Source organism: Mirounga leonina, unplaced genomic scaffold (genome assembly GCF_011800145.1).
Source record: "Mirounga leonina isolate KUSES-001 unplaced genomic scaffold, KU_Mleo_1.0 Mir_91, whole genome shotgun sequence".
NCBI lineage: Eukaryota > Metazoa > Chordata > Mammalia > Carnivora > Phocidae > Mirounga > Mirounga leonina.
The window spans coordinates 4,758,177-4,784,377 of NW_023270839.1; the positions used below are offsets into that span (position 1 = coordinate 4,758,177).

Below are 26,201 nucleotides of genomic sequence, written 5' to 3' on the forward strand. Positions count from 1 at the left end.
CTCCTTCCCACTTGTGCTCTCTTTTACTCTCTCTCTCAAATAAATAAATAAAATCTTAAAAAAAAAAAGAAAGAATAATTTGTATATTTTAGTGAGGTAGAAAAGTATTTCCTCCTGTTATCTTTTCTGGCATTTACTTCTGTAGATCCTTTAAGGTGAAGAACCAAGAATGGAAGGTATAAAGTCATTAAGTAATGAAAACACTGGACTCTTGTTTAAGTATGTATTGAATCAGAACTTCAAAATTATTTGGGCTTATATGTTGAAAGGGAAGATCCACACAAAGAAATAGTATACTATTAAAAAAGGAAAGATTTGAAACAATCTGGGACTAATTCTTTTCAACTAGAAAATTGCTTCAGGCTATGCTCCCAAGTATTACAGTAATTGAAATTGGGTGTGGTAATTATTTGTTATTAATAATGGGCAAGTTTTACATCTTCATTTTTGTCACTTTGAACTTTCTGATAGTTTGTATATCTAGATCTGAGGCTTATTCAGTTACTTTCCATGATAAACAGAATTTTCTAGATAAAGCAAGTAAGATTGCGAGGCACATGGAATTTTTAGAAATTACATTGGAAATATTCTTTAACACTCAAATATATCATTCTTATCCACTTCTCGGTCTTTGTTAATATTTTAATCGTCTGGTTTGTTGTCAAGAAATGTGATTTAATAAACTGCATGCAAATGCAAACTATAATTCAGGCTTTTAAATAATTCAGATTTCTTGCTCATTTAATCAAAATGTTTGTATTTTGGGGCAGAAAATGGAGAAGAAATGAATTAAAATGTTGTATGATATTCTATATGTAAAATACTTTGCTCAGTTCTTTAACTTCAGTTATTTTTCATTTTGAGAAGAGCTCTTTGATTCTTTTTCAGATCTCTTTGCTGATATGTTTGCAAGACTGAATACTTATTTTAAATTCTCTGTGATAATTCTGCTGTCTCTTGTTTCTGCTGATTCTCTCTCATGTAGCCATGCTTCCTTGTGCACTTTGTGAATTTTTTGTTGTTAATTTTTCTTAACCGTTTATCTGGGAATTTTTTGAAAACTTGGATAAAGGTGGTACCCTTCAGAGTGGCTGAATGTACACAATGTATTTTTATAAGATCCTGTGGTCACTGCTAGTTGGAACAACTTGAAACTGAATTCAGACGGAAACTTGCTCGTAAGGTATAAATTCAGGCTGAAAACCTGCTTGAGGGTGGACTTGTAGTTATGAATTCCTAGAGATTTTTATTTCCCTCTTTCCAAGTGTGTATGTTGGGGGAGTTGTCATAGTGAAAAGATGTTTCTGTTTAACACTTAAAATGATGGCATGGCACATTGGTGTCAGGGTTATTGGGGACCCTCTTAGTAGGCTGCCCACCTTGAACATACTCTATGCTTTTTATCCTAATCTTTATATTCAGGAAGATAAAAAAACAAAAAAAAACAAAACAAAACAAAACAAAAACCCAGAAGCTCAGATTACATTGGTTCATCAAATGTATTCAAGGTAAATATTCTCTCAAATGCTCTACTTATTCCTCTGGGTTCCTGCATTCATTTAGTTCTTGACTTCAATATTTATTACTTTCTTGCCAGCTAACAAATGCCATTGAATAATGTGTTAATATTTTTTCCCAATATATTTAGATGTTTCAGGCAGAAAGACTGGTCTGGTTATCTAACGTATTATATAGCCAAACATAAAAGTATGCTAGATTTTTTTTTTTACAAGATTATCTTACCTGTTTCTCCCAGGTACTCTGGTAGTCTACGTGTATTATAACCATTTCAGAAATGAGGTTGCCTGCCCTAAGTCAAGCAACTGGTAACTGAAGAAGATTACTCTGTACACAGATTGATTGGTCTGACTCCAGAGTCCATGCTCTACATTGTACAGCACTGCCTACATGTAAATTCTTCACCTACAAATATTTGTTCTAAATAACATTTATTTTGTTGATCATTGGTGTCGTATATGAGGAAATGGAATCCTGAATTATTATCTGCAAGGGATTTGAGAAAGAAAATATAACAGTTACTGTACTGCAGAGTTAGCAATATGTGTCAAAAACAGGTATAGTGCACTGTGATTCCCTTACCAAAAAAAAAAAAAAAAAAAAAAAGGAATCTGTTCTATTTTCCCTAAAACTCTCCCGTTATTTCAGTATTATCTGCTTAGTTTTTTTCTGACATCCCAGCAGATCCTTTCCTTTTTGCCACATTTTCCTTGACTTTCTCCTTTAGCAGTCCTATGAGTATTTTTGTTAAGATGTGTCACATAGTAAATATCAAGAAACTTTTCGGGTGTTACACATACAGGCAGAAATAAACATAATACAGTATTTGTTAAGCTTTTCTCATTAAATACACAGTGGTGCAGAGAGCTGTATTGATTATCAAATGGAAAACTTAAATAAAAAGAAAGCATTACTAGTTCATCCTGAGCAAGAAAAAAATTGCTTAAAATGCTATCAGATGTTTTGCATTTTGAGGTAGCTACTTCAGATTTAATAGATTTGAGAAAATGGAAAGTTAATGAAGCAGAAGAGTGGAAATGAAACAGGTATAAAATAACCATCTACAAAATAGAAGTGATCTTATTAACAGTTGTCCGGATTAGGTTACTCTAACCACTAGCAAACTATTCAAATCAAGCAAGACCTATGAATGTCATAGGATAATCCAAATAAGAGAAACTGTAAATAAATTTTACTGAAGGCATTCTTTGTAAGTTATATTTAAATTGATTATTCTGTATATTATTTTAAATTAGATTTTAAAATTTAAATCAAAAATATATAGACTTCATTGGTTTTTAAATAATAACTTAGCATCTTTTGTGAAGTTTATTAGAAGTGAACTGAATTGAAGGAAAGTGTTTTTATAGGAAATTAAACAGATTTTTTTTTTCATTTCCTAGTTATTGAGCTCATCCTATGTGAGAGATATTTCTAAGTACTGTTGAAGATATATACCAGGTTCTACTTTTGGGAGAGGGAAAAGACAAATAGGATATTTATCTAAGGATTGGATTGGTTTCTTAGGGAAGATTTTTTTTTTTTAAAGATTTTATTTATTTATTTGACAAAGAGAGACATAGCGAAAGAGGGAACACAAGCAGGGGGAGTAGGAGAGGGAGAAGCAGGCTTCCCCGCGGTGCAGGGAGCCCGATGTGGGGCTCGATCCCAGGACCCTGGGATCACAACCTGAGCCAAAGGCAGACGCTTAACGACTGAGCCACCCAGGCGTCCCTCTTACGGAAGATTTTTAAAAGTAGCATTTAGCCCTTTAAAAAAAGTATGTAAATGGGTTTATTCTTTTCGCTTTTCTCATCTCTTATTATGATAATTTCTATTTTCTTATAATTTTTATTGATAATGGAAATTACTAGCGTCAATAAGAAATACTGAGTAAGAAAGAATAAATACGGTGGGTCCTCTTTCTCAGTATCTATTTTTTACTTTCAGTACTATAATTTTTATTTCCATAGTATTGGTTATATTATGGGATTAACTTTCTTATTAGTTAAGAGGAGAAATATTAGATGATAAGGACAAAGTATAGCAAAATAATAACAAGAGTAATAATATAACTGACATTCATTGAACATTTACTATTTACAAGGCCATATTCAACACACTATGTATATATTATTTGTTCTGCCCAATAACTTTATGAAGTAGGGTCTATTCTTATAAATAGAGAACGGAAGCACAAAAGTTAAATCACTTTCCCTGGGTAGTTAGTTATCACCATTGGAGCCAGACTAGATAGCACATGTATATAGCACTCTGCATATAGTTGATTTTAATGGTAATTCTCATTCTGATGACAATGAGTTAGACCTGAAATTTGAAGCTGATAATATAGAATAGTTCTGTTAAGAGCCTTCAAAATAGGTATGATATTTTCTTAGAAATTGCAAATCTGTTATGTATCCTGTGTCTAACCTTAAGCTCTGTTTAAATTCCTTAATCATGGTATTTTTAAGATTTTGCTAAGCTGTTTTATGTACTCCTTATAACATTTTTAGTTTTTTATTTCACAATGACTCTGAAACAATGTTTTGCCATTCATGTAATTCATGTAGTTTTATTCAAATTATATTTTTATCTGTATGTTTATCCACCATGCAACATGTTTTTTTTTTTTTACCAGTTTTTCAGTTGTATCCCGTTTCCTTTCTTCTCATTTAAATGCCCTATAACAATCATAGATCACTTTCTGAGTTATGTTTTTTTTTCTATATGGATGCCCATTTTGTAATGTCTTTATTTAAGACCTTTACCCTCAGTTTGCATTGTTACACTCCTTTTTTCTTCTGTCAAATTTTCAGCACCAATCAGGGATTAAATAAAAGTAAAAAGAAAACTAGTAAAGAGATAATGTGGTGGTCCTGGTTCTAAGTTAATTAATTTCATTTGTTAGTGATTTGTTTTTATTATGTAGTTAGTTCATTTCTACACAATATCATTTGGTCCTTACTATAAAGAGTATTGAATGCTAGATTACAAGAATGAATGAGCATGATCTGCCTTTTCTCTTTCCTGTCTATCCAGTCTCTTATCATGTCTTGGGCTCATATCACACTGAATTTTTGGTCTTTTATATGTGGAAGCCAAGAAGTAATAAGATAGATATCGAATAGGTAGACAAGAAAGAAAAAAGGTGGGGGAAAGGAAGAGCGGAGAGAGTGGTGGACTGTGGGAGCTGGTATGCAATCACTATTGTGCTAGGACAACAGCAGATACAGCAGCACAGAATGAAGCCACTGGAGGACAGAAAATAGAATGTCTTTGTAATCCTGGAAGGGGGAAGGGTGCTTAACAGACTTCAAGGGTAGCACTATAAAGTAGTAAAACTCCCAGTCACAGGATAGTTGCACCTCATCTGCTTTGGGGGTAGAGGATAAGTCAAATAGCAACCTAGATATTAAAAAGGATAACATTCCGTTATTACAAAAGTAAAAGAGTCTAGGTACAATTGGTATGGATGGAGAGCAAAGTCAAACAACTGTTGTGTTTTTTTCAAAACAGAGAGACCAAAGACAGAAGTGAATTCTCTCAGCATGGACTTCTTAACAGAGTTGCAGAACTCCAACTGATTTTAGTAGCTAAAAGCTTATTATTTTAGTAGCTAAAAGTTTTATTTTTTACTATTTACACTAACTACTTTGCCACACAGTATAATTACTGACGCTCACAGTGATGACCCTAATGCATCAGGAAATGTTTAAATTGTGTACCTCACATTTTTTTTTAAAGATTTTATTTATTTATTTGAGAGAGAGAATGAGATAGAGAGCATGAGAGGGGGGAGGGTCAGAGAGAGAGGCAGACTCCCTGCTGAGCAGGGAGCCCGATGTGGGACTCCATCCCGGGACTCCAGGATCATGACCTGAGCCGAAGGCAGTTGCTTAACCAACTGAGCCACCCAGGCACCCTGTACCTCACATTTTAAGAAGTTGGGGATATGTGTGATATGTTTTAGAAAATTTTCCATAAATGTATTTAAAATTCGGGTATAGGACTTAAAGGTTTAACTTTTTTTTATTATTTTTAAAGATTTTATTTATTTATTTGACAGAGAGACACAGCGAGAGAGGGAACACAAGCAGGGGGAGTGGGAGAGGGAGAAGCAGGCTTCCCGCTGAGCAGGGAGCCCGATGCAGGGCTCGATCCCAGGACCCCGGGATCCTGACCTGAGCCGAAGGCAGACGCTTAACAACTGAGCCACCCAGGCGCCCCAGGTTTAACTTTTTTAAAAATACTGTGATGAAGAAAACACAGTCGCTGCCTGAAATCAACCTTGCATATCTCATGTGTAATGCAAAAACCTTCAAGTAAATTTCATTGTGAGGGTTTTTAAATAACTCTGTCAAAAAGGGCTTCGATACATAAATACATATTGTGCATTAATGTAATTTTTTTGTTGAGGTGTAAATGACATATAACATTATGTGTATGAAAGGTTTAACATTCTTATCTGACAGAAACACTAAACCATACATGTTGGACATATTTTAGTAACTAAAATAATCTTTTACCATATTGTTTATATTATTACATACTAATAGGATAAGTTACTGTCAGTTTTTTGTTACAATTTTCACCCATTTAAGTAACTTACTTATTCAGTATATGAAGTAACAAAAGCTTTGAAATAAGGCAGAAGTGAGTGTGAATTTCTGCCTTATCATTTGCCAACTCTGTGATCTTTGAGAAAGTTGCTTGATCTCTCTGTTTTACGGTTTCCCAGTATATACATGAATATGGTAGTATTGTTGCACGGAGCTATACTGAGTGATGGTGTATGTAAAACCTTTATCAGAATGCAGTCTAAGCTCTCAGTAACTGGTATTGTCTTAGTATAAAGCAGCAAATGGTTATGAAATTGTGTAAGAATGGCTTCTTGATTTTTACCTTAATTAGTAGTGCTTGAGATTCTCCTTATTTACCAAAAAGAATGATTTGGATCCGCATAAAAATTATTGGTAAAGTTAATTGTAATTAAAATTTTGTGACATTTCCTCCTTCAATACTCTATTAAATAAAGTAGCTATAGTATATCATTTCTTCAAGCATGAATTTGAAATTGTGTAGGGAAAACTTTGGAACTTTTGTTTTTAGAAAAGAATTATTATTCTACATCACATGTATGCCAGTTCACTGCTTAAACATCTTCCATCAGAACTGAAAGTATATTGAGGGTTTATATCCCAAGGGATTACAACAGAAAGGGTGAGAAGCAGCTGAGCAGGGAATTGAAGAATGAATGCTGACTAATTGTCCCATTTATGCTCCTCATTCACTGGCAACCAAATAGTTCTACTTTTAATTTTAGTCTTTATTCTTACACAACCAAAGAAACAGTAGGTTCTGTTTACAGAAAGTGCTCTGCTTAAAAGCAGTTGCAATTTTAGAGAAGAAAAAAGCATTAGAAGTTAGCAGGTCTTAGAGAAAAGGACAAATTATGTATAGTGATGTGACAGTACTATTAAATATTTTAAAAACCTAGTCTCTGGAACTGGATTTCCTACTGAATTTGGAATTTTCTGTCTTCCATTCATTAGCCGGTGTAAGCTCCAACAATTTACTTAATATGGGTTTGTGTTTTCTCATATGTAAAATAGGAATAGTAGTAATACCTACCTCCCGAATTGTTGTGAGGATTACATTAGTAAATACTTATAAAGCAATTGGAATAGTGCTTGACGTATTGTAATGTTAGTTACCATATTTAATTAGGTCTAAAGTACCACTGCTTGTAAGATAAACCATTACTTTATGTACCAAGAAAGAAAACAAATGTGGAAGAAAATGTGTCTCAGAATCAATGCATTATAATATTGTTATTAGATAGGTAAATTTAATAAGCTTTTCATATTGTGATTCTTTTAAAGGTAATGTTTTTCTTCTTCTGTGTTATACTGCTTATATTTCATTGACTTTACCAAATATAATAGTGGTACTACTATTTTTAGGGGCAGAATAGCAAATGACAAACAATGGATGGAAATATTTAGTTTACATATATTGTTTTGTCAATTTAAAATTTTTGTGGGTGAAATTTTTATTTTAAATTTATAAGGTGAATATTTTTGGTATCTGGCATTACATTAGTTTTTTAAGTTTATTTATATATATTTTTTAGTAATCTCTGAACCCAATGTGGGGCTTGAACTTACGACCCTGAGATCAAGCGCTGCATGCTCTTCTGACTGAGGCAGCCAGGCACCCCAGGCATTATATTCATTTTGAACACACTTTCATATATCTGTAATATGATCATAATAATAGTTTATAGTTATATTCTTTAGAGCTTACAAAATTCTGAAGTGTTTTCCACATAGTCAAAGACAATATATTGTGTTCAATAGATTTATAATGCTAAGTTAGAACATAGCAGTAATGATAACAGCCTCTGGGATCAAATTGCCTCGATTCAAATCTCAACTCATTCACTTATTAACTTCTCAAGTCACTTTGCCTCTCTGTGCCTTCATTTTCATATTTGTAAAATGGGGAAATTAATACTTCCTACCTCACAGAGTTGAAATGTATAGAAAAGTGCTTAGGACATTGTATTCTCTTTTCTCTTTTTTTGTTTTCTCATTTCTTTATATTCTACTTAGTAGGACATTTTCTAGACATTCTGTTTAATTGAATATTTTATTTCAGTTATTTTTATTTTCTAAATGTTCTTACTGTTTCTCTGATTATTCTTTTTCTTTTCTTTTTTACATAGCACATTGTTCTTATTTTGTGGCTGTAATTATCATTTTTTTCTTTTTTTATTCTTATGTTAATCCTCATACATTACATCATTAGGTATTATAAGTTTTAGATGAAGTGTTCCATGATTCATTGTTTGTGCATAACACCCAGTGCTCCATGCAGAATGTGCCCTCCTCAATACCCACCACCAGGCTAACCCATCCTCCCACCCCCCTCCCCTCTAGAACACTGTTTGTTTTTCAGAGTCCATCGTCTTTCATGGTTCGTCTACCCCTCCGATTTCCCCCGCTTCATTCTTCATAATAATAGTTTATAGTTATATTCTTTAGAGCTTACAAAATTCTGAAGTGTTTTCCACATAGTCAATACCTTCTTCTTCTTCTTTTTTTTTCTTAACATATATTGCATTATTTGTTTCAGAGGTACAGATCTGAGATTCAACAGTCTTGCACAATTCACAGCGCTTACCAGAGCACATACCCTCCCCAGTGTCTATCACCCATTTTTTATGTCTATGAGGATAATATTTTTTAAGAGTTCTTTTGCTCTTTGTATTGTATTTCCTTTGAGTATTTTATTTATATTGATTTTAGTCTTTGATGTTGGAGACTTTTCTTTGAAAGGCTTGCCTTAATGAGGTACTGCAGATTTGGTTGGAAGCTGTGTGTCTGGGGACAAGAATTGTTGCCTAGATGGCTTCATGAGGATGATTAAGCAAAGAGCCAGAATTTTTCTTGGAGATACCAGATTGTGGTATCTATATGTCTATTCTCTGGGGTCTTAAATGTTCCCCAGTGAATCTGTAAATATTCTTTCTGGATGGTTTACATCTACCTACTAACATGTAGGAACCAGTTCAGATCCAGTTGACCCTTGTTTCTTGATTCTTATCTATGTTGTGCTTGTTAGTTCTAAGTCAGGAACATCTCTGTTCCAAACATTCAACCCTCTGATCCTATTGAAGAAGTGAAAGACATGTGGAATAGGGTAGTTAGCCTGTGTGTGAAAATGTTCTCTGTATAGACTTCTAGAGAATCCCTCAGTATTCATCACTGCTAAAATTACCTCTGCCTTTCTGGGGTTCCATTAGGCAAATTATCTTGATTGTATTATCCTCTTTTTCTGCCACTTAGTTTTCAGCTTCCTCTCCTGTGCTGAATCACTAGTCTCCTGCCTGAGGTTTTCATTTTTCGGAAGCATGTTTAATTTCTTGTTTGCTGTTGTCTTCTCTGCCTTTTTCTTTGTCCTTTTGTTTTGCACTTTTTTTTGTTAATGGAATTTCAGAAGGGAGTGTGCTGAGTCTGCCATATTTAACCATAATAGTAATATTATTATTAATAATAACAACTAGCGTTTATCAAATGCTTTACAATGTGCTAGACTTGTTCTAAGTATTTTAATGTAGATTTTCATTTAATCTTCAAACAAATCCCATTAGAAAGATACTATTATTATCCTCATTTTATAGGTGAGGGGACAAAATGATAAGTAATTTGCCTAATACCACATGACTAGTAAATGGCAGAAAGATTTAAATCTGGGAACTTACTTCTAGAAACTGAGACTGCTCCTTTATCGTTATAGACCAGAAGTCTACACTACTGTAGACTTCATGACATTTAGAGTTACTGAAACTAACATACATCCTAAAAATCACTTTAAATAAGGCAAGTCACTGGACTATTTAGAGGAAAACTTAGTTTATAAATATGCTGCATATAGATACATTCACAAATGTACATATAGAAGTTACTTATTGAATGAAGAGTAATTTTTCTGGTGACACAAAATTAATATAAACTATTATCATTTACCACCATTTTTCTGAGGTATTTAAAATTTTTTTTTTTAATTTACTGTCTGAACTAGGACACAGTGTTCTACACACTAGGTATAACTAAATAAAATCAGAGGACCAAGAAGTTTAAGTTGATTGTATTAAAACTTTTTCTTTGTTTAAAAATTTCAGGAAAAGTAGAAATATGTTTGTTTGCAGGATTTAAAGATTATGAATAAATAAAACTTTTATTTTTAAAGAATATTATGGTCAAACACTTGAACTTTGAAATAAACTTAATTCTACTTAGAGTGTCACCAGCTAAAACTAAAATATAGTTTGGTTTTTCTTTTATAATAATAATAAATCATTTCTATTTGTGTAATTTTTCTATCCTTCTATTTCTTCAGTATAGACAGAAACCTATTGCCTTCCTGCTGAGGATATAATTTCTGAATCTAGGTGATGTACCGTCAGCACAGCAAAGCAGGAAATTATTCTCCTGTGTCGGCTGCTGCTGTTAAAGAATAAAGAAGGTTTGGGGTAGGATGCAATTCTATTATCTCTACTCACAAATCTCATATGACATGCAAATAGATTTTAAAATTAAGGAAGTTCAAAGTATTTTGTGACAAGAGATACTCCCTGCTCGCAATTCTTCCTTTACTCCGTCTAAAAATCCCAAGTATATTTCAAAAGTCCATGCTTATTTTCTGTTTTAGTGGCAGTAGTCTCCAAACTTACTTACCTTGTTCGAGTGATGTAATATGTGTAAATCATAGTCTTTAGAACATTGGGAACACTGGGATATTAAACTTAACATTAGTAGAGCAGCAGCAATGATAATAAATAATAGCTAATAATTATATGAACTTACTGCGAGCCAGGGACAGTTATAACTGCATGCTTTCTGTATATCAACTGAATTAGTTCATATAATAATCCTGTGAGATAAAGTGATTTGCCCAAAGCATATATGTATGTATGGAACATACATAAGTTTATGTGTGTGTGTGCATATATACATATCCATAAATATATAGAGACCCATTGATTATGTTACTTAATATATACATATATACTTGAAAGGTGTGTATACATATGTAAATATATACATACATGTGCAAATATATTTATATATATTTTGCCTGTAAAACTAGAGGCAGAGATGGGATTTGCTCACAGTCTGCCCCAAAGGTCTCTCATAACTACCATGTTATACTAATAGAATATTCTAGGATAGGCAACTAGCAGAGAGTTACCAAGTACTAAAAATTAGATAAAATCTCAAAATGAGGCAATTTTATCCCTTATTCTCATTTTTCTATGAATTGGGTAAATACTGCTATTGCTTGATTTTTATCTCCAAAAACCTCAGGAAGTTATAGATTATCACTTTGTTGATAGTCTCTGTGCTGTGTCTTTATCTGGCAAAGATAACAAATTTATTCTTCAATAAAGTTTTACTAATTATCACAATGAATGATTTCAATATTATATTCCTATAACTTTGTGATAAAGGAAACTAATATTCATTCTTTTTTATTTGAGGACATTATTATTTAAGGACATGTATTATTAAATATGATAAAACACATTATAGACATATAAGGAGTTCTGAGAGATTCATGTACATTTTTGGCATCTTTAAATTAGGGGATGGTCTTAGAGTCATGATAAAGTATATTCATTTTTAGTATGACTATAAAGTATACATTTGGTATATGATCTCTCTTGAATATCATTCATGGATTTTTAGATTTGGAAATGTCAATAGCAATTGATAATAAGACAGCCTCAAATATAAACCTGTTTACATCATATAAAAATGGTATTAAATTTATAGTTATCCCATATTTTTAAAAATGGGTATTCAGTATCCTTCCCAGAATTATGGGAACCAGTAGAGTATTTAATAAATGATGAGAGTAAGATTAATTCCACATTGTTGGATCCAAACCAAATTTTATCTAATTATTCTCTTTAATACAGCTACCAGCATATTTTATATTTTCCTAAACTTGATGGTTATTTCTCATTTTATGAAAGATGCATTAGAGTCATATGTTACTGGAGAGTATTTAAAAATAAATAGAATAATGATTGCATAGAGGTATAGATAGATCTACAGATCTATACACTTTAGAAAAATAACTTTTTAAAAAAAATTTTAAAGGGTAGAGAACTAATTCCCTCTTGGTGAAAATTCATGTCACAGTTAATTTAAAATTCCCTTGTCCATATAAATTTTCTCTTGTGTCCAAGTAAGACGTGAAATATGTAGGCAGGGAGGAAAAACTTATTCTTGCATTCTTTTAGTCAGAAGTTTTCTATTTCAATTTGCTGAGACAATATCACCTAGTTTCATCCTCGTATCATCAGGTAAGCTAGGAAATTTTAGAATGATTAAAGTAAGTATAGCATGGATATTTTTAAAAATAATAACCTCAAACTCTTGATACTGTTATATCCATGGCATTATCTGGGTTTCTGAAATTAAAATAGCACATTAAATCTAACAAAATGTCTTGGCCTATTTAAACCTTGTTTCCCAGATACAGCTTTCCTATATATAGATTACAATTCTATTGAGTTTTGTGGCATAAGTTACCTTTATAAACATATAGCTTAATATGTGCGGAGATCCTACAAACTGGAAATGTTACTTGCGTGTGATGAAAGCAAGTTTGGTTAGCCGTATGTTTAAATTTATTTCTTACTTTAAATACATGAAATGCTTATGCTCCTTCACTGTGCTCCATTTCAAGTGCAGTAACTTGAAAAAGAAGCTTCAGAATGAGAATGTTTTTTGGTAAGACTATAAAAAAATAGCCTTACAAAAGAATGTCAGTGGAAAAATGAGGAACAAAAAAGTTTTACCTTGATAAGCTCATTTGCATATCAGCCATCATAACAATGTTACCATTGTTTCTCTACCTGCATTGCACTCGTCACATGTTTTAAAATTAGATATAATGTATCTCTTGCATAATTTACTTCCATGACAATTGCTGAAAAAATAATATTGTCATCATTTGCATGATAGATTTTTAGGCCTATTTCTATTTCCATGTAATTATCCTAAACCTTTCACTTCTAAATCGTCTTAATATAACAGCCACTTTTCTTTTTTTAATTATCAGACTTCATATTTTAGAGCAGTTTTAGGTTTGCAGAATATTGAGTAGAAAGTCAGGAGTTGCCATTTACCCTTTTTTGCCCCTACCTTTCCTGTACCCCCAGAATACTGTTTCTCCTATTATTAACAGCTTGCATTAATGGGATACAGTTGTTACAATTTATGTACCAGTATTGATACATTAGTAACTGAAGTTCATAGTTTCCATTAGAATTCACTTTGTGTTTTTACAAATATATAGTGATCTGTATCCACTATTACAGTATCATACAGAACAATTTAACTGCCCTAAATACCCTCTGTGTTCCACCTATTCATCCCTCCCTCCCCATGCATTTCTGGCAATCACTGATTGTTTTACTGGCTTTTATAGTTTTGCCTTTTCCAGAATGTCATATATTTGAAATCATACAGATTGGCTTTTTTTTTCATTTTGTAATATGCATTTAAGATTTTTTTTTTTGTCTTTTGATGCTATGATAGCTCATTTCTTTATATCACTGAATTATGTTCTGTAATATGGATATACCACAGTTTGTTAATTCATTCACCTGTTGAAGAACATCTTGGTTGCTTCTAAGCTTTGGCAGTTATGAAGAAAGCTGCTATAAGTATTTGTGTGTAGATTTTTGTGTGGACCTGAGTTTTTAACCCATTTGTGTAAATACCAAAGAGTGTGATTGTTAGCTCATGTGCTAAGAGTATGTTTAGTTTGAAAGAAACTGCCAAATGTTTTCCAGAATGACTGAACCACTTTTCATTCCACTAGCAATGAATAAGAGTTTCTGTTGCTCTACATCCTTGTTAGCATTTGCTGATATCTGTGTTTCGGATTTTAGCCATTCTAATAGGTGTGTAGTAGTATCTCATTGTTTTTTTTTAATTTGTAATTCCCTAATGACATACTGTTCTGAGCTGAATTATGTCCCCCAACCCAAATTCATATTTTGAAGTCCTGAACCCCAGTACCTTGAAATGTGATCTTATTTGGAGATAGGGTCTTCACAGAATTAATAAAGTTAAAGTGAAGTTATTGCCATGGGTCCTAATCCAATATGTCTGGTGTCCTTATAAAAAGGGAAAATTTGGATGCAGAGATAAGCATACAGGAAGAATTCCATGGAAATATGAAGACTGCCATCTATAAAAGAGGCCTGGAATCTGATCCTTCCCTCACAGCCCTTAGAAGGAACCAATCCTGCTAACACCTTGATTTTGGACTTCTAGCCTCCAAAATTATGAGATAATTAATTTCTATTGCTTAAGCCATCTGGTTTGTGGTACATTGTTATGGCAGCCCTAACAGCTAATATACATCCGATGTTTAACATCTTTTCATATGCTTACATGCCATATGTAAGATATCTTTGGTGAGATATCTGTTAAGATCTTTTGCCCATTTTTTTGTTGTTTACTCATTGGTGGATTTTAAAAGTTCTTTGTATATTTGTTTTTTTGTATATTTGGATGTGTGTTTTGCACACTTCCTTCCACCTGTGGCTTGTTTTTTAATTCTGTTAACTTTTTTTTTGCAGAGAAGAAGTTTTTAATTTTAATGAATTCCAATTTAGTTTTTTTCTTCTATGGATTATGGTTTTGGTGTTGTATCTAAAAAGTCATTGTCAATCCCAAAGTCACCAAGATTTTCTCCTATGTTATATTCTAGGAGTTTTATTGCTTTGTCTTGATTCACTTTGAGCTAATTTTTATGAAAGTTTTATTATCTACATCCAGAATCTTTTTTTTTGCCTGTGTGTGTCCAGGTGTGCCAGCATCCTTTGTTGAAAATGCTATCCTTTCTTCATTGAATTTTGTTTGCTCCTTTGTCAAAGATCAGTTGATTATATCTGTTTGCATTTATTTCTGTTCTCTTCCATTGATCCATTTGTTCTTTGACCACACGGTCCTGATTACTGTGGCTTTTTAGTAAGTCTTGAAGTTAGGTAGTATCAGTCTTCCAACTATGTTCTTCCCCCTTAATATTGTGTTGACAGTCTGGCTAATATTTACTAACAGTGAATTAACGTGTGAGTTTGGATGATTTGAGTTTATATGATTTTCCTTACTTTGCAATTTAATTTATAACAATATGTATTCTTATATCCTGTTAAAAAATAAACTAGAAAAAAGGTACAAATATACAACTTAGTTTTGTAATTTTGACTCACATTATTTTCTTTTCATTATGTTGTATCTCTGAGAAGGACTGACTGATAAAATATATGTTGAATATACATGGCATAATTTAGGATGATGAATGACTATAAAATAAATGGGAACTTTACATAAAGTGTTATAACATCAATGTAATAGGATCCTGAATTCTCTAAAAATGTGAAATTTAAACAGAGATGAGGTTATGTATAATTTAGTCATGTAAAATGCTCATACTCCTTAATTTATTTTAAAGGATATATCTGAGTTTTTAGGGAATTCCCATTATATATTAAATACTAAATGACTGGAAAGAACATGATTCAGTTTGAGGGAAAGTCCTAAGTTATTAAGCTATGAGTCAGAACAGAATATTCTCTAAAATTGTGTTTTAGATTACTCCACTGTGAATGTTGAAAGTATTCCTTTACAACAATAAACATTCTAATTTTTTTTTCTTTTGTTTTTTGCTTTTTCCTTCACTAGAGCCTTTTTGTTCTCCAAGCTTTTAAATTTGGGGTCTTATTTAGGAGAGTTTACTTTTTAGCTTCTATATAACCTGGTATTTGTTAGTTTTTGTAATAAGATCTAAAATTATTTATAAATGTTTGAAGTATTTAACTTTTATATAAGGGGAAAATCTAAGGAAGTCCTTATAAAATGCCTATAGTTATGTCATTACCAGGTGTTCTTAAGAATAAGAAGTAGGACTGATAATGCAGTCATTTAGCCTGATATTGGCAGATATTTTAGAGAACTAAAAAGTCAAAATCACTTACTAGCTCATTGGTGCTAAGCATTTCATAATACAATATGAATTGAGATGGAGAATTAAGTGGGGATGGAAACATGGAACTGTTTGATTTTTCTCCAGTAGCACCTTTGTTTATGATTGGTCAAGTCACTTTGTTTCTTTACTCATCTCAAGAAAATGTCATAGCTTTTTGGACACTTTAGAAAATCAGTTTAATCTGACTTTAATCTGCTGAAGTCAGTTTCATCTGACTAGTTTGAATTTTAACCTCATAGCCCAGTTTAAAACTCAGATTTTCCCCCCTTCTACTCAGTGCCACTTAGGCTTTTCTGGGAGATTGGAGTATAGAAAGAGTTATATCTAGTCATTCAGTCTGTTCACTCCAGTGAGTGGAGAGTAATCTGCTTTTTCATTTAAATTCCTTTTTATCCTCCTGGGTTCTGATACTAGAGGAGAGAGATGGAAAGGGGACAACTTTTGTTTTTCTATTTTTCTATTTCTGCCCCTCTGCTGAACACTGACTAGACCGTATGCCTTCTATGGGGAAAAAGAGACAAAGCCTCGCTTTCTGATGCAGCACATGTGTAAAACTTGCTTTGGGGGTAAGATATCTGTGGAGCGTCACACTATCCAGTTCTGGCTTGTCCTCTACTCTTTCTCAGTTTCTACATCTCCAGTGTACTCACAGCTTCTGTCTGCTGGGAGCCCCATTGTCTGGAGGCTCAAGCTCAGCTACTTTCACAGTCATGACACTCTTTGCTATTACAGATAGTGACTCTGGTTTGCTCTACCCTGCTTTCCAAATTTGAGGGTTTTTTCTCCCCTCTCCTCAAATAAACCTGGGGAAAGGGAATGGGCATGGGATGGTAAGCAAGTGCAAATGCAAGCAGAAGTCCAACTGAGAGATAACAGTCTTCCCTCTTGCCAGTCTTTTGGACCTCCTCTTACTAGATTTGGATTTTTTGACAACAACACAGTCCAACTACATTAAGACAGTGAAGCAAACCCTCAAGTTGGTTGACTCACTCAAAATGAGACAAGGGTAGGCGGTTCTGGGGTAAAAAGGAACTGAGGAAAGTAAACGTTTCAGTTATGGAGGAGTAGTTGGTTCTCACATGTTTGGTCTGAGTTCTGAATGTTAAGTATGTGATTGATGATTTTTTTGTACTTAGTCTTGAGTTCTAATTACCAATCCCACCTCATATTGTTATGTAAATTTTACCATAGTCTTGCTAGTACAGTAGTACCAACAAGGAGAATATCTTCTATGACCCCTAGTGGATGCCTGAAACCACAGATAGTAACTGAACCCTATGTATACTGCTTTTTCCTATACATACACAGCTATGACAAAGTTTAATTTAGAAATTAGACACAGTAAGAGATTAACAACAATAACTAATAATAAAATTGTGCAATTAAAATGGTATGCTATAATAAAAATTATGTGAATGTGGTCTGTCTCAAAATATTTTATTGTACTGAGCTCAACCCTCTTGTGATGTGAGATGATAAAACACCTATGTGACGAGATAAGGTTAGGGACAGGCATCGTGATGTAGCGTTAGGCTACTGTTAACTTTCTGATATGTTGGAAGGAGGATCATATGCTTCTGGACAGCAGTTGACCAAGGGTACTTGAAACTGCAGAAAGTGAAACTGTGGATAAGAGGGCACTGTGCATTTCCATTCTTGCTGGCTACCATCAGTTCCACCACTGCAGCTCCTGTGATCCTTACAAAAGATTAAACAGGTTCTATCACTCCCCCAGTCAAAATACTACAGTCACTTTCTGTAAGAGCTTTTTTTTTTTTTCTCCTAACAGTCCAAAGGCCTTATGTATGGTCTACAAGGTTCTATATGATCTGACACAGGTTAAAATTTTGATCACTTGTTCCTGTCTCAGAACTTTGCTCTAATTGTTCTTTTCTGTGTAGTGTTCTTATCCCAGATAGTCTGTGGACTCATGTCATTTCATTCTTTGTTCACATAATGCTGCTTCCTTAGGTTATCTCTGACTACTCTGTTAAAATAGTTTGTCAGTCTGTTCCTATTACTTGGTTGTTTTTTTTTTTTTTTTTTTGGTTTATACCTGAAGCATTTCCATACATTTTATTATAATCTAATAGTTTATTTATCATCTGTCTCCTTCATTAGCCAGTAATCTTTGAAAGGGCAAGTTATTGACTCCTTTGTTCAGTGCTTTACTTACTGTCTTAAATAGAACCTGACTCCTAGTAGACAATTTTTTTGTTGAGTGAATAAAGGAATGAAGGAATGCTAGTTTCTATACTCAAACTTTAGAAATAGCTTGGACTTATCTCACAATTTTTACTCTTCAGTGTTTTTACATAGTAGCACACTTTTGTTTTATATATATATTTTTTTGTTATTCCTAATTATATATTCCCATTGTTGTCATCCCAGTTGAACCATCTATACCTCAGTTCATCTTCCATGCTGCTGCTAGCGTGATTTTTGTAAAATGCTTCTGAAGATGCCACCCTTTGGAATAAAATATTCTAAAATTCTTTAGCCTAATTGGGCCTGTGCCTATTGTCCTTCTCCTCACTGATCTCTACATATACTGTATATTCTACTCCTATTCTTTGTGTTGCCCTGAATGCTTTAATATGCTTCTCTCTTACTCCTATACCTTTATTTAAAGGCTTTTTCCTTTTTGTCTGACTGCTATATATTTTATTAGTGTGTGAATACATAAAATCTAACTCCTATGTGAGAAGACTCTAGAAAAGGTTTTTTCCATTTGAAATGATTGGGAACTAACTACTTAGTTGCATTGTATCCTGCTAATTTGTAAATACATAAGCAAACCTTTCAATTTCTTCACTGAGAATCTTTAATTCATGGTAAAAGTTCATTTGTCATTTTTGATGAGTATTTAAAAGTTGCCACAATCTTGAAGAACACCATAAACACTATTTTGTAATGCTCTTTATAATATTGTGAATTTATTTTAAGGGTATGGATAACCTACAGATGTCATAACTCACAGATTTTTTTAAAGGATATACATGTATGAATGTATATTGAATCATTTACCCTCAGAAAGACACATTGAAAGGAATAGGGAAAATGATTTATGAAAGTGAGAGTATTACTTGTAGAACCTCTTCAGAAAATGTGATCCCTTAATAGGTTCGTCAAATTTAGGGTTTTTTTTTAATATTTTATTTATTTATTTGACAGAGAGAGCAAGAGAGAGAGCAAAGCTGGGGGAGCGGCAGGCAGAGGGAGAAGCAGGCTCCCCACTGAGCAAGGAACCCTATGCAGGGCTCTATCCCAGGACTCTGGGATCATGACCTGAGCTGAAGGCAGACACTTAACCGACTAAGCCACCAGGCGCCCCGTTTGTATATTGTGAGAATGAGAGGAGAGACTGATAAAGGAAATGAAATTATTTCATATAAACAATTGGAGCTAAATGTTTTCCTTATCTGAGCCTGTTCAAAGTAAGTACAAAGTCATAGAAAGGACCAGTGTGACTTTGTGGGAAATGTAGACTATAGGAATACATAGCAGTGTTCCAAAACTTGTATTTAGCATTTTTGTATCTAAAATAATATAGAAATATATAGCTTGTGATATTGGTCTCTTTTAGAAGATAGAGCTAAATAAAAGTAGAAGACACAGCTAAATAAAACTAATATGAAGTTACGTAGCAATAAACAAAGAGGGGACCCTATAAGGAAGTTTTAGTTGTTTGAGATAGCTTTTTTGAACAATTATTACTATTACTGATAATAATAGGTCAGGTTTTGTACCATGTATTTATGTGGATTACTTCATTTAGTTGTTGAAATACCCCTGTATCTGTTACTCATAGTACAAAAGAAGAAACAGCTGCTCAGAGTTAGACATTTAATTTAAATGATTACTGCTGCCTACTCAATTGGGTGTCTTCATTTCACTTATCAGTAGTTCTTAAATTTTGGAGGGAAGTCACAGAACCTTTTGAGAACCTCACAAAAGTTTATGGCCCACTTGCCCTAGAAAAATGTGTTTGTGGACCCATATAAGACGTCTTTATTTTAGCATGCAGTTTTGCAGAATTCCTAGATTACCTAAATCCTGTACTTGCACTCCGGATTAGGAATCTTTGATCTATGTCTTCTTTTAATAAAGAGACTGACAGATGCTATACTTTTTTCTTCCTCTACTACTGCTTGTCACTTAAGGGAAGTAATATTTATTTACACTATGCCTTATTCTAGAAAGAATTTAAGGAAGCTGAAAGGAAATTGTCAACTATCTCTAACTCTACTGAGTATATGCCAAAATAAATACATAAATTCTGTCATGGCAAGTGAGATTCAGAAATTTGATGGATGGGATGCTTTTTAATTGTCAGATTTGTTGGGCTTTGCTTCAAAGCACCCTCAAACTGTTTCAGGAATCTAAATGTGAATATTTTGAAGTAATGTAAACTGTTACTTCTTTGGAATAGTATAAACATAATAGCTGAGCCTCAAGATAAAAAAAAAAAAATTAGAAAGATAGTGCCTTCCAGCCTTGTGATTGATTCAGTGATATTTCTCAGAGAATAATTTTTTAATTTGATCTTCTAATTCCATCGAATACAAATTATGTACAAAGGGTGGTGTTGTAGTAAAAGTAAGATGGTAATATTTTTCTGTATTAATGAATTCAAGTAATTGTCTACTTAGTTAACTCATTAATATATGGGTTAAGGATGAAGACTGTGTTTAGATTATAACTCTGTGTGACTCTGGAGAAGAAAAGGTGTCATTTTGTATGAGTTCACTTTTAAGGCTCCAGTATATGAAAAATAAATTTAACCATTGCTAGTTGTTGGAAGACTAGTTATTTCATAAAATTTTTTTTATATAAAGTAATTTAGAATTTCAGAATGGGTTTCCTTACATTTTTAAGGTATTTCATGTCACTTATGCTTCAGTTCTGATACCTCATCTATTTTGTTTTTTCCCCTTTGAATCATCATCTAAAAAAAACCATTAAATTAGCTGACCATAGTGAAGAATTTTATTGTATATATTTGCCTGGTTTTATTAGGTAAATTACTGTAGAAATAATGTTATAAATCAGTAGACAATGTTTGGGGTTAATTTTTCAACGTATGTGTTTTAACATTGACTTATAGTTACGTTGTGAATTGAAAACTGTATTTCTACTTTTTTCTTCAATCATTCTTAGCATCGAATTTTTAAATGAATGGTAGCCCATCTGTGTGGGGCTCTTGTGACTGAATGATGTATTCTGTTTTGCTGTGGCACTGTTTTTGGACAGCCACTTTTGTTGTTAAATATTTTCATTTTCTATAGTACTTTTCATCCCTGTATATATGTACAGGAGTCACTTCACCCACCACCGAATTGCAGCCACTTCTGAGGTGGAACGCAGCAACTGTTTAACAGCGCCCTTTCCCCTAGGTGCTGACAGCTGCAGAAGAAATTGTACATGGTCCTGTACAGAAGGTATTTCTCCACTGTGCCATCTGCAGAGTGAAACTGACTAGGAGTACTACATAGACTGTAAGTTTCTTGTGTATCCGTCCTAGACTGGAAAACCCAATAAGAGAATAACAAATAACTGGGAAGCATCATTTAAAAATGTATTGAGGTCAGTTAAACTTAGTGCTGCTCTCCCTGGCTCTAAATTTTATTTTAAGGTCATCTAATTTGTGATTGGTACTGAATTGAATAACAAACAAATGGATGCACTCCTTGGCAATATTTTATTTTAAAAGCATATGAAACTAAAGTGCTTTTATAAATACTTCACTTTTAATGAAGCTTAAAATAATCAGTTTATTTTTAAATACTTTCAAATAACCAAACCAGTATTATCTAAGATTTTAGAGCTGTGTTCTTAAAGTAGCAAATCAACTTAAAATTCAATAGGAACATCCTAATTAGCTTTGCTTACAGTGTTTTATGTCTTAGCCTTAATACTTTCATTCTTGGGTGAAAGCTTTGTGACAAAACCAATTTATAATGAACCTAGTTTTGATTCTTTGTTTTAGAAACACTAAAGAAAAGAATTTTTTTAAACATATTGAAACAAAACTTGGGAGAGAAGAAACAGTAAATATTTGAACTTTCACTTAATATATTTTAGTCTTCTCTCCCATTTCATTTTTTAATGATTTTCTTTTTCCCTTTGTAAAAGCATTTTATAGAGTGCTATCTTTAGTAACAGTTTGGCATGTTTATGCCTTATAGAATAGGAAAATAACATTAGAAACTGCTGTTGTCTATTGTTAAACAATATTATATGGATTGTTATATTTCATTGTTTTGCTTTTCTAGTCAATAGTATGACTCACTATCCTTTTGTGTGTGTGTGTGTGTGTGTGCATCTGTAGACATTTCTATGGCAAGAAATTAGGATCTCCTAGTCTTCACAGTCTTAATTATATGAAATACAGTGTCATTTGTTTTAGGTAACTTTAAATTATATCATAATTTGAATGATATTTGTGTACATCTCTATGCCTATAGATTCTCAGTGAAAGCAGATAAAAGCCTCTCTGGGCCACAGTTTACTTACTTGTAAAATGAGGTGGGTGGAAGAAATTATTTCTACAGACCCTTTCTTTATGTGTTTTCTGTTTAACTCAGAGGCAGAATTCTGTGTATTCAGAATTGTACCTTACATTATGTAAAAGATATTTTGGTGCAAGTAACTTTGTTCTAGTTAGAATATTACTTGTGTTAATTAAATGCCAAGTGATGGTATTTTAGAGTCAAAAGAAGAGGTCTGATTTCCTACCAAGATTTTTAACTATCTCTAATTTTATAGTGGAGTTACCCTACTGTTTTGAAATAAATTTTTTTGAGAATAAATAAAATTCTCAATATCCTATTCATCTGATAAATTTTTAAAAAACTAGGCTTTATTTACATTCAAAGTGGAATGCAGTTAAATATTACCGAAATCTAACTTTTTAATGAGATTTTCCTCCTTACTTAGACTCGATACTCCATTCAGCAGTTAAAGCACTAAAGAAGTAAACTTTGATATTTTAAAGACTATAGTTTAGACATAATCTACTTATGTATATCTAGCAAGAAGGTATTTTATCAGTATATGTAATATTTGATTTGCTATAATTGGTTCTTTTGCATTTTCTACAGTGTAATTGTAAGTATTGCTTAATCCATCTATCTTATTAACTGAAGTTATTATATTTGACAGAATAGACCATATGCTTTATATACTGTTTTGATGAAAAAGTGCAAAACATACCTGTTGTGCATATCTGAGTATATATTTTTCAGTTATACAGAATTGTTATATATTAGACCTTTTGTGGGTGATGTAAGTTTAACAACTTATAGATTCAATTTTTAACCATATGAATCTTATATTTAATATACTTCCAACGTATGTTATTTGGAAAAAGGAATTAGATGGAAACTTCATTTTTATTGAATATACTTGTGTATTATATGAATTTAATGAACATGTACTACTTGTATAATCAAAAATAAAGGAAAATGTTGGTATGTCATTTAAACTGTATATTTGGAGCATTTCTTTAGTTTATTTAGAAATTATCTTCATTGCATAAAGTATCTTATAGATACTTAATATCTCTATTTGGTTGTATTCTCAGGGAGGGCTCTCCATCTTATTCTGGAGGACCAGAATTGTGGTTGGGCTTATTATATAATTTATATTCTTTTAATAATTTTGGAATTCAGAAATACTAAATCAAGAGTAATTAAATCTGAAATCTGTATTTTTTCATCTTCCCCTAGTATAATCTTCTGTCTGAAATAGGAAAAATGAAACAAATACATAGATAAAATGAATTTTTAATACTTAATAGTGTGTACTTAGACCTCTAGCAGTAATGTTCTGGCAACATCTAGCTTTCAGTTGGAGACTTTAAAAAGAAATGTAGCACCAACTGAAGAAATAGTGAAATTGATGAGAAAATAAAATATAAGGAAATGTATTTTAGGGGTAGATTTTACTTAATTTAAACTATTTTAAAGAACATACATTTTCATATAGACTTTCAATCCATATTTTAAAATTTTCAATTACTCTGCTTAGTTTTATAAAATATACACTCTTATCTTTTCAATTTGGGACATATTTCTATATTCATCCCAAACAGATTTCTTAAAAACTATTTGTCTTGTCAAATTTGTCTGAACAGATTCTTGTCATGTGATAGGGAAATGAAACACTTTCAAATGTTTTATTGTGAATAATGGGGAGATGATTTTGCAATTTAACATTAGGTGGACAATTCTTTTTATACTAAATGGTTAATATTTGAGTTACTTTATTTAATAAACTTTAGTATTCAGTTGTTATTTTCTATCATCCAAAACATAATTTATATCCATAGAACAATATTTGCAGTTTGAATTTAAATAAATGTGAAGTTTTTTTTCAAATAACCTCAGGCCAGTTATATGAAGATGAGATATTCATGTAATTACCTCAATGTTTGTTATTCTTGTTTTATATATGAACTAATTCCTGCCATTTTTTTATGAATTCTGCAGATATTTCCTATATAAAATTAGTTTAAAATTTTAAAAGTGTAAGTGTGTATAAAGGACTACTTATGCCACAAATCTCTTTATCTTTAATACTAAGTTAACAAACATTTATTACTTAAAATTTGCCTTTAACTCTGAAATTTCTATGTGTGTAGGTGAAGTGAGTGTGTGTGTGTGTGTGTGTGTGTGTGTGTAATGTTCCTAACATATTTTCTGAAGCATGGCCTGGAATCCTGACTGCCACTTTGTAGCTATTTAATAAGGTATAAATTGCTTAACAGCTGTAAGGGTTTTTTTTTTAATCTGTTAATAAGAAATCATTACACCTACCTCACAGGGTTGTTGTGAGGAAAACCAATAAAACATGTGAAAGAGTGCTTTGCATATGCCAGATATGCAGGATATAAAAAATGAGTGTTACTAAAACTTCAGTGGACCTCATTTTTATCTTATGATAAAAATCTAAATTCTGCCCATGTGATCTGGCCCCCCACTTATGTCCTCAACCTCATTTCTTTCCTTGCAAACTGCATATACTGATTAAGTGATACTCAACGCTTTGCCATTCCCAGAATATATCACGCTTTCTTTGGGTCTTTGCCTGCCTGCATCAGTCTTTCCAACCACTCACACACCCCTTTATCCATAGGTCGCTATCATCTGTATAATTCAACCTCATCCTTCAGGTCTCACTTTTTAGATTTCTCCTTAACTAAAATGTTTCTTACTCCTCCTTTATCCCTTATACTTCTGTTAGATGACCCTTCTATATGGTCCTATAGGCTTTGCTTATTCCTGTTCTAGCAGATATCTCATGTATTGTAACTGCCTTTGTGCCTGTTTCCTTTGTAAACTTGTTGAGAGTGGAGTCTGCCTTCAACTTCTTTTACCCAGTACTTAACAGAGTTTCTGCAACTCAGGAGGAAACAGAGTGAACATTTTACAAATAAGATGTTAAGGTCCCCCTAAACAAATTCACAACATACGATTTGTACTCCTTAAAAAATATCTTTAATTCTTCTATATTTATAGAAAAGATTTTAAACTCCACAATAATCATATCAAAATTATGGCCTTTTGGGGCACTTGGGTGGCTTAGTCTGTTAAGGATCAGACTCCCGATTTTGGCTCAGGTCATGATCCCAGGGCAGGGAGATGGAGCCCTACATGGGGCTCAGCACTCAGTGGGGAGTCTGCTTGAGATTCTCTCTCTCCCTCCGTCCCTCCCCCCACTCTCTCTCTAAAATAAGTAAATCTTTTTAAAAAAATTATGGCCTTTTATAATCGACTACTTTGCTCACCATTTATCACTCCTAATGCATTTATTAGGAGGTGAACTCACTAGGGTACAAGTGGAAAGTTACTTTATTCTTCCCTGTCTCTGTACCTGAAATCCCACCCTGAATATTTTCTTTTCTGCCCCTTGATACATGCTGCTCAAGTGTTTTTTTCTCTGCTCTTGCTCTTCTTCCTCTTCCTCTTCTCTTTCTCTTGTTCTTTGCATTCTCTCTTTAATTCTTTCTTTGCTCACTCCCTGGCATTTCAAAACACACTTACTTTTCAGGTAAATTTTTAAAAAAGGCTAAGAAATTAAAATTCCAAACTCTCACCCAA

The 26,201-nt window shown here is 32.7% G+C and overlaps 1 protein-coding gene across 5 annotated transcripts in view; it reads left to right on the plus strand.

Moving 5' to 3' along the window:
• The window catches only part of NOVA1 (NOVA alternative splicing regulator 1), a 150,298-nt gene that overhangs the window by 25,283 nt on the left and 98,814 nt on the right, over positions 1 to 26,201 (plus strand). Inside the window, exon 2 of one of the 5 annotated variants that reach the window (XM_034994499.1) lies at positions 21,495 to 21,596. The exons of 3 other annotated variants lie outside the window; for them this stretch is intronic. The gene's annotated coding sequence lies outside the window, so the exon portion shown is untranslated. Of the gene's footprint in view, positions 1 to 17,481; positions 21,597 to 26,201 lie in introns of those variants that run through there. One more of the 5 variants, XM_034994500.1, reaches the window with a different exon arrangement.